This window comes from Cyanistes caeruleus, chromosome 3 (genome assembly GCF_971803275.1).
Source record: "Cyanistes caeruleus chromosome 3, bCyaCae1.hap1.1, whole genome shotgun sequence".
Lineage (NCBI taxonomy): Eukaryota > Metazoa > Chordata > Aves > Passeriformes > Paridae > Cyanistes > Cyanistes caeruleus.
Genome location: NC_141703.1, coordinates 7,061,465 through 7,071,622, shown reverse-complemented (window position 1 = coordinate 7,071,622; position 10,158 = coordinate 7,061,465). Strand labels below are relative to the sequence as shown.

The 10,158-nt window shown below is 44.5% G+C and overlaps 1 long non-coding RNA gene across 1 annotated transcript; it reads right to left on the bottom strand.

Moving 5' to 3' along the window:
• Nucleotides 1-3,809: 3,809 nt before the first annotated feature.
• Nucleotides 3,810-5,326, bottom strand: LOC147653917 (uncharacterized). The gene is made up of 2 exons (XR_015285373.1): nucleotides 5,155-5,326; nucleotides 3,810-5,046 (listed from the first exon to the last, which is right to left on the bottom strand). It is a non-coding gene; the product is annotated as an uncharacterized LOC147653917 (long non-coding RNA).
• Between the last annotated feature and the right edge of the window lie 4,832 nt (nucleotides 5,327-10,158).

Sequence of the window (10,158 nt, the reverse complement as noted above, 5' to 3'; positions counted from 1 at the left end):
GTACAGCAAATTAACATAACAATGAGGATGATTTTGTCCCCAATGTGTCTTCGTCCTAGTCAGCCAGAAAATTGTAGTAATACCATGTGTTTTTCATAGCTCAGAGTCTGTATTGTTTTCTCCCCTTTTGGTGTTCTTACTGTTGATTGCAGAGTGCTTTAATCAGGTACAAGTGTTGTGGGCTGATGGGCAGCCAAGCTTTGTGCAGGTAGTATTACTGGATAACACTTAGCAGCTCTAACTTATTTTATTCTCTTTTAAAAGTCAAAGGCTACATAATGTGAGGCAGGAAAGGGGAAGTGGAAGCAGACTCTTGCTATTGGAGTTTTCAGGTGCATGCCCAAGAGAAAAGCCACACAAGAACAACAGCATGGGAAGGGGCCAAGGCTGTCCCAGCAGCTGTGAGGGAAGGGCAGCCTGTAGGAATGCACATGGGAGGTCCTCAGGACACAAGGGCAGGCATTTTAGGCAGTGAAATAATATCTTGGTGGAGGAAGGAACCTTCCTGACAGTACCTCTACCCCTGCAAAGTACTAACTGGAACCCTTCACCGGATTTCCTCTTCTTTCCTCTCCCGTGCCTGTTGCATGGCACTGGGTAGGAAATGCCTCCTGGCTGATGTTTGTGCTGGCAGGACCCCAGGGCCTGTCTCCTGTAGGAATCCAAGGGACTGTGCCAGGTGACACTTCTCTGTCACTCATCCCTGCAGGAGCTGCAGTGTCCTGAGCTGACACTCAGCACAGGAGTGTGAGATGGGAGCTCCAGGGAGTATCTACTGAGGGCAGCATGGCATGGGACAGGGCACAGCCCAGAGTCCAGGTTTAGCAGCAGGTTAGCAGAACATTGCTCCTGGTGAGTCCCAGGCAGGTCTGGGATGTGCAGCACGCCAGGATTGCCACTGTGCACATGGCAAAAATGGCAGAGAATGGCTGTGGCTGCACACAATGCTCTGCTGCCCCTCCATTCAGAGGTGGAGGACTCGCAGAACAGACTGGTGATTAACACAGCATTAGGGCAGGATGCTCAAACAGAAATATAGGCCAAAACACTATCAAATATCCTGCATCAAAGAGCTCATAACACATTTCCTGACATATTGATGCAAGCAAAGGTTAATCTTTCCTGGGGTCACTTGCAAGCACTTTCAGAGCCATACTATGCTGATTTTGCAGTCTGCTTTAAGAGTACAGGGCCTATATTAAGAAACTGGAAGTCAGCTGAGCAGTTTGCCTCCAACTACCTTCAGAATAAAGATTTTTTCCTCTTTTACCTCCTGACTGTTTTCATGCTTGGAGGGCCTGCAGAGAGGCTGAAGTCTGTGGGCCCCTCTGAGCAGTCTCCCAGTGTGGTACCAAGAGAGGTGCAGGTGGGACAGCAGGAAATCTCCTGGTTTCTCCCAGCAACCTGCACAGCAGGCCAGGTCTGGAGCCCCTGTGTGCTGAACCAAACAGGACAGGTTCCCACACTCTGCAGTGTTTCATTCTGATGGATCGGCGTTTCTCGCTGGGACTTGGCTCCACCAGAAGATTTCCGGCCAGATTTAATCAGGGAGGCTTGAAAGCCATCCAAAACACAGGCCAGGAAAGGATATAACTACAAGAATATAGCAGCTTTTTCACATTTTCTGAATTGTTGGGTAATTACATTTGTTGGAGATATAATTCATGCACGATTGTTTAGAGTTGTCCCTGAAACATTTATCAGCTCTCGCACAATTATCTTTCTTTCCTTACAAAATCAGACTGTAATCAGTTCTATAAACCCTCTGAGATATTTGTTTGAAGACAATGTTTTTTGTAGTGAATAAAGATGGTAAAGAAAAGTGTTTTTAAAACTGCAGCCAAAGAGAAAGTCAGTAATCACACAAATGAAAAACACAGATTTTTCTAACCTAGTGAAAATGGATTCATGCAGTTACTTTCTTCCTCTTTCTTTTTTTTCTTCTTACTCCCTATATTTTTTTTTTGTCTTGCTAAATTGTGCAAAACTCTGGTGCCTTGTCATGGCTCAAACTTTTTCTAAGGATGAGAAGTTTTATTGGTTTAACACAATGGTTGTATACAAATGCTGTATTACATCAGTACAGTTCAAGTGCTTTGACCTTTTTAATTTTAATGCAGTTGCACCAGTAAATGCTTTATACTAGTCTGGGAAATGAATAAGGGAGATAACTGTGACAAACTGTTGTGCCAAGATGGCCAAACCCACACCACACTCAGGATTTATTTGTGTGAGCCAGTTGGTAGGAAACATTTCCTACCTGGCACAGTTGCAGTGGTTAAAACCAAGCAAACATTGTCTGTGCATCAGGCCATAAGGATGAAATGTTGTTGAAAGTCTCTGGCTGCTTTGTGCTCCTATAGCAATATATGGTATCTATAAATCTGGTGTAGCAGCCTAATTAATCCAAGCTGCAGCAATTTGCATCACTGGGGCTTCTCAGCCAGAGCATGAAGTAAATTCACATCCTGGAGCCTGCTGCCCCTACTTGTGCTGTCTCTATCCTTGTGTGACTCCACTGACAGCCCAGCTTTATTCTCAGCTCACTGTGCCAGGAGAGGAGCTGCTGTGTTTCTTTGCTCCTCGGGCAGACTCAGATTTTTCATCCCTTCCTCCAGAGGGTTGTGAGCATGGTCATGTCCAGAAATTTTCCTTGGACTGAGTCAAGGCATCACTGGAAGCTGGGGCTTGGTTCAATCCCTCCACTGTCTCCATATCCCACCACCTTCCCTTTTCTGCTCTTCTCCCTCTCCCAGGGAGCCTCTGCCTTCAAACGCTGCTGGGGAAGCCTGGGCTTCCAGAGAACTGGGTTTGGCTGGAGGGTTTGGCTTTGTTTTGACACTGTACTTGTGCTTGTGTCCCTCCTTGGCTCATCCTGGGCTGCTCAGTGTGCTACCAACCTTCCTCCTTAATGCCTCAGGTTGTACTTCGTGGTGCCCAAGCCCTCTGGCAGGCTGCTCTGTGACGGGGAGGTCCCCGCTCGCTGTGGGTGATTGCGTAACTCAGGGACATCTGTGGGATGGGGTGACCAAGGACAGAGACACAGCTGTGCAGGGTGGCAGGGCTGCAGCAGAGCCTCCTGTGCCTGTCCCCTGCCTGCCTGCCCCCCTGGGGGACAGGAGTATTTAAAATTAACACAGCAGTAATCTTCATCTATATTTTTTTTTCCAAAAATAAAACCGTACAGAAGATTTATTTGCTTGCTGGTCTCTGAGACAAAGGGACAGCAGAGTGGATGTCTAGGCAGCAGTGCTAACAAATGGGTGTTAGCTGAAAGAGAAGTATTTGAATGCCTTGGACTGAGAAACCCTAAGCATCAAGGATGTGACTATTGAGGGTTTGAAGTTTGCTTCTTGCTAATGGAGGTTCCTTCTGTAAAATGCAGCTCTGGATCTTGAGCATTCATAACAAGCTTGGTTGCTCAGACCTCTAGAGCCAGTCTAGAGCCAAACAACATAGTTAAAGGTACTACTTTGTCTCTGTAAGAGTAAATAAAATGATAGTTATCTTCAAATCAGTTCTTAAAATCAGTATTTATACAGTGCCATCAGTGGAGGGCTTTTCTGGAAAACAGTCCTGATGCTCTCTCCAGGGAGACAACAGTCTGGCGGTATAAAACATAGATTTTTAATTAGTGTTGTTTGGCTTCAGTGAATTACTTGAATCAGAGCTACAAAGTTGAGTGGAGATTTGTAGACTGGAGCTGGGCTAAGCTAGACAAAATAAGACAAGAGGACACCTGTTGCAGGGTTAATGAGAATGAAAGATAGTGATTGCAGTAATATAGTCAGAAAGTCACACTCAGTGTATTATCACAGCAAGCAGTACTGCTCCTCCTATTTTTAGGTTCAGTCCTTTGTGAGGGAAGATTAGCTCTTTGCAAAGGGTGTTATAAGAGAGAATGAGCAGAGAACTAATGACAGAATTATGAGAGCAGGTCCAGGCATTAGGCACTGAGGACAAAAAAAAAAAGCCATTTGCCATAGCCAGAGAAGTGGATGGAGGCAGCAGACAGTGGAAAGGCTTGGAAAAATAAATCCAGTCTTGCAAAAACAAACCAAACATTTGTTTACAATGAATATATGCTTTGGATGGGTTTTTGGACATAAAGTAATAACCAAAAAGTATTTCATAAGAAAGGACTCCAGGAAGATCCCAATCTGAGAGCTACAGCACAACTTTTGTTACTGTTATTTTCATTTCCAAGAACTCCATCATATGCCTAGAATACTCTCATTAACATTCATTTTTCTTTTCCAATGAAATAGTGAAATCAAAGATTCCCTGAGAATGGGAGGCATTTCTAATATTCTTGGTGAAGGATCTGAATTTTGGGGTGAATTTAGAAATTTCTGTGTGTAAATTGTGGGTTTTGTGAAAAGGGTATTTTCTGGAGGAAATATTTCAATAGGAAAATTTTGGTTATTTCTAATGGCTTGAAAAGCTTTTTGACTGGTGCAGACAGCAACAAGAAATGTCTCCAGAAGTCTGGACACCATCAAAGGTACCCCTGGACTGAGCTAACCTGCCATGGCCTCTCTAAATCTATGCCTTCTCCCCTGAAATGTATTGATATCTGACTCGAGCAGGGGGTAGTCCTGGCACTCCTGTAACTGAACTAAGAACCAGCTCATTTATTTTTTACTCACACATGCCACCTTGTAATAAGAGGACTCATAACAGTTTAACAATTCCTTCTAAAATTCATCCCTTCGCAGCCTTTGATGGCTCAGTGAGCACCTTTCAGTATGAACCACATCTGCCCACCTAATTTACATTTCTGTTGATCTGTACAGTCACAAACATGCTAAGTGTGGCCAAAACAGGTAAGTCATTACTGGCTCTTGATTGAAACAGGCATTTTCTTTCTTCTGGAATAATACAGGCAACAGCCCTGGGAACCATTCTTAGAACAAGCTTCCTCAGGAGACAGGACAGATCTGACTTTCCTACATGTGCTGCACAGGTTTTCTTTGAGGAAACCTTTCCATGACATGGTAGCATTTAACAGCACTGGTTTCCTCTTCCATCAGTAAAATCATGGATCTGTGAAAAAATTAAAGATATTAACACAGTCTGAAATTAATTTAAATCCTGCCATGAGTAGAATTTTAACATGCATGAAGTGTAACACCAGTAACTCCCCTAACTCACAGTGGGGTGTCCTTATTTTGGTTTAATATCTGTGCTGGTACTGTGTGTGGAGGTGCTCAAACAATAAAAAATAGTAACCTATAACTTATAGATGAGTACATTAGCCCTACAGCACAGGATGGAAATGCAAAGGAAGAGTGATTCCTTTCCCATAATGAAAGCAGCACAAGCTGGGTGCTGTGAGAGGTGCTGGGTTTAAGTAGAAGCAGCTTGGTTACACTGCAGCTGTCTCAATGAAACAAGATCCAGCTGTACAGGAAAGTCAGGAGTGTCTGAGGATCCAGTGCTCCCTCCAATGCCTCAAAATGTTGATATCCAACTGAACCTCATAACTACGTAAAGTTATGCTAATCTGATTAGTTTCCTGCTCTCCTCCTGCCCTCATTCCTTGGTAGTCAAGATCCTCTGTCCAACAGTTTGCTCCCATCATACTCCTGATGCACTGGCTAGGAAATAAGTGGTGCTGAGAAATCCTCACTGCACACGTGCAGACAGCTTCTTCCTATGCAAGGGAAGCCCTGGATCATCTGGGAGTCTGGCTTTGCAGTAGCTCTACCTTGATACATCAGCACAAAGGAGATGCAGCACAAAGAATTAAGGTTTATTTCTGCATCTTACCAAACAGCATCCTTAAGAAACCTCTGTCTATTTTACAGGAAAGAGAGAAAAAAAACCTCAACACATATATATATATTGCTACCACCTGTTTTTTATGTCATAAAGTATGAATAAGGCTGAGCTTCCCATGGTCTAAAGCTAAATGGTCAGCACAATTCTGGCAAGAGATTTTAAAACACCTTTGGTGGTGTAGGAAGCAAAAGAACACAAATTGATTTTAAGATCAAGGGCTGAGTTTACAGGGTTGACAAAAATATTCTCTCCTCGTTTATAATCAGCACAAATAACTAATGCAAATCTCAGACAGCTGGGATGGGGCCACACACTGGTATTCTCCTTGGTGCTTCTCTGCATAGAACCTCCACAATATTTCCTCCAAATATCAAAAAAAAAATACTTTTTATTCAGACAAGCACCACAAATACCAGGTGTCCTTTGGGGAGGATGGGAAGATCACTGGTCTGAGGCAAAACATGTTATGTAATGTACATGGTAAAATTAATTTTGCTGGGAGATAAGGGAAATGCCATAAATAGCCAACAGACTGCTTGAGAGAGGGAGCGAGTGAGCACTCCTGAGCCTCTCAAAGCTCTGGCTGGCTGTGCCTTTCATCAGCAGAGTCACTGAGGGATATCTGCCATTCCAGAACAGATAACCTTTGCTCCATCAAAATGCTATTATTTTAGCAGTTACGTCTTTAAGTGGTAGATTAGTTAAACCTCATTTTCTCTTCTACTGAGACATGGGTCGAGGTGGTGCCCCATGGGTGAAGCAGAACACAGAGTGTCCCTTCAGCAGACCCTGCAGTCCCCAGAGGTGGTTCAAACACGCACTTTCCCAGGTACTTTTTCAGCTCCTCCTCAGCTGACCATGAAGATTTCTCAAAGACCCAGAGTCTCTTTTCCCTGATGGCACCACTACATCACACACTGCTCAGGGCTGTCACCCACACCTCCATCGTGCCCCACACACAGCCAGCAAAGCTCTGGTGGTCCCAGGGACAGTGGGTGCTGCTGGCAGGTCTAGCTGCCCACAGAGGTGGTTGAGTAGCACTGCTGGGCACCTCGTTAACCCAGCCTCCTTGCCATCCGTGTTGCAGAGTACTTCTAGGAAATGATACGGTCAAAAGCCAGCAAGGGACTACTTTTGGTCATCGTCTGTTGGTTTATTGTAGTTTGGTGCAACATCTCAGGGTGTTTGGCCTTCTTGTTTCTGTCCATTGCTTCTTGTTCCATTGCTGGGCCTGGGCAGAGCCTTCTCCATCCCCTGATCCCTCCCTGCAGACACTGAGAGATGGGACAAGGTCTCTCCTCAAGGCTGAGCAACCCCAGCTCCCTCAGCCTTTCCTCACTGAGATGCTCCAGTCCCTCCAGCTTCTGTCACCCTCTGCTGGATCTGCTCCAGGAGCTCCGTGTCTCTCCTGTCCTGAGGAGCCCCGAGCTGGACACAGCACTCCCGGTGATCCTCACAGGGCTCAGCAGAGGGGCAGGATCACATCCCTGACCTGCTGGCAGTGCTCTTCCTAATGCACCCCAGGATCCCATTGGTCTTCTTGGCCACAGGGACACGGTGCTGGCTCAGGGACAGCTCACTGTCCACCAGGACCCCCAGGTCCTTCTCCCCAGAGCAGCTTCCCAGCAGGTCAGTCCCAGTCTGTCCTGGTGCCTGGGGTTCTTCCCCAGTGCAGGACCCTGCCTTTGCCTTTGCTGGATTTCAGGAGGTTCTCTGCCCATCTCTCCACCCTGTTGAGGTTGTTCCCAAGGGCTGCAGGGCTCTCTGGGGTATTGGCCCCTCGTCCCAGCCTTGTGTTACCAGAGAACTTGAGGAGGCATCTGCCCTCACCCGGGCCATTGATGAATAAGTGAAACAGTCCTGGGCCAAGTATTGAACCTTGGGGGCCACCACTGGTGACAGGCCTCCAACTGGACCCTGTGCCACTGATTACCAACCTTTGGGATCTGCCAGTTCTCAGTCCACCTCACTGCTCACCCTGTCCTTGCTTCTTGAGTTTGTGAATGCTGTGAGAGACAGGGTCAGAGCCTCGCTGAAGTCGAGGCAGAAAACATCCCATGTTCTCCCCTCATCCCTCCAGGTAGTTTTTCATTGCAGCAAGCAATCAGGGTGGTGAAGCATGATTTACCTTCAGTGAATCCGTGCTGACTACTGATCACCTTCTAGTCATCCATATGGATAGAGACAGCCACCACCTTAATTCCCTTTGACCTCTTTATCAAAAGCTTTCTACTTTTCTTTTTTTTTTTTTTTTTTTACCCATCACTGACAGTTTTCCTTGGACAGGGGGAATAAATTATGTGTCATCTTTTGATGGAGATGTGTCAGCTGAAGCTGGTGTGATGTGACTCAGACTTATTTCACTTGCAATGTGTGCTTCAAGTTTGAAGCAAGGCAGAAGTGGGAGCCACATGCATGAACCCGCTCCTCCATCCTCCCGTTCTCCTTCTCCTGAGATTCAGAGCTGTGAGCCTGTGGTCAGTCCTGGCTGTGCACATCCCAAGGGCATGGGGATGTGACAGCTCTCCTGAACTCAGGCTGTGTGTTTTCCACACCACCTCTCAGAAGTAACTGGGCAAGCCCAGAAGTCAGAATGGTGGAATGTGATAATGGTAATGAAAGTTAAAACAGAGAGGAAGAATTTGCCCTATGTCTTCTCTTGTGACTTCCCAAATAATATTGACTAAAGAGTGTTTCATGGCACTGAATTCTAACACATGATCTCAGCCTTTTCCATGAGTCCCCTGGCACATCTATGCATCTTTAATTAGTGGGGAAGGCAGAAATGTAATTAAAATAAAAAAACCAGGGACATCCTGTTGTTCACAGTAACAGGTTAAATGCTGCAGAATTCATCCCTGTTACACAGAGCAGTTCTTTCTTGATACAAATCTTCCCAGAAAGGCCTTGAGGTCAAAATTTACCTGGGAGGAAAGAAGAAAAAGGAGAATGTCCAGAAAACATTCATTAATTCAGACCAATGTTCTAAACAATAAATATTTCAAAAACAGCCAAAGGTCAAAAACTGCAATAAATCCTGACCAAGGTCATCATTTACCTCAACATAAATATCCTCTGAACAGAGTCTGATTTTTTTTTTCACTTGAGCAAAGCTTAATAGAAAGAATTCAATGCAAATATCCTTTAGTAAAAGGAAAAACAGCAGGAAAGCCCCTCAGACAGTCCAAATTTAAAACCACTTAAAATGAGTTTAAAATCATGACCCCTGGAGATAAGCATTTCATCTAGGCTGAGTGATTTGTACATTACATACAGTGCTTTAAAACCCACAGTGAGAAAAAAAAATCTCCTGACTTCAGCATATATATCACATTTGTGAACATTGGCTGCTTTGCTTTCATTACACCTCCCTTCCTTGTCAGCACCCCAGCTAAAATAAAGCAACCCCCAGGCAACTTTCACAAAGACACAGTGGGAAGATTAAACCATGACAATGTACATTCATATGTGGGGTCAAAGTCAATATTACACAGCTCCTTTTACTCTACTTGAATGTGACTCACAAAATATACAGAGTAGGAAGAGCATATTTGAGAGACTTTGGGAATTTTCTTGAATTAGCTTAAGTTATTTGCTCAACAGTGGTCCTCAGCATAGAACATGTGAAAGAAGAAATAAAATTTTTAATAGTAAATCCTCTAATTTATGAGAATAAAGAACCAGAAACCTTCATTCCATTCCCCATTCTCTCTCATTTCCAGTAGATGCAGCTTATCATCCCTCTGGAGAAGCTCCAAATCTATGTTAAAGATCCCCTGTACTTCTACAAATGTCCAAGGAAGATGAGAAAACTGAAAGGCCAACCATTTTTTCTAGTCAATAAATAGAACCTTGAAATCCTCTTCTGACAGCTTTGGAATTGGACCTCCAGCACTGATGCCAAAGCTGTGATTTAAAGTTGTGGGCAGGATTCTCTCCTCAGTTACAGCAATGCAAATCTTTAATTTCAAGGAAGTCATCAGAGCAACTTTGGGAGAGAATTGCTGGACTGTCTGTGGACAAGATGAGAGCTGGATGTTGTCCCACAGTCCTTTAAAAAATTACCCCTTGGCTCCCAACATTGCATTTTCACATTTATAGTTATGCCCCTATTATACACATCTTCACAGAGGAGCAAAATCTGTGAAGAACACCCACAAATGCTTTTGACTCTGTGTGGAAATCTAGAAGTGCAAATCAGCAAGAAACACTGCTGAGTTTTCCTCCCTAACCTGTGACATGCATTTGAAAATGAAGAGGTTATTTTTAATTATAATTGACATTTTTTCCCCTGGTTGTCCCAGTGAAGGCATTTATCTTGCTAGAAAAGTGGTGCCACTTATAATGTTGCCACAATGGGAGCTCGGTGGAGGA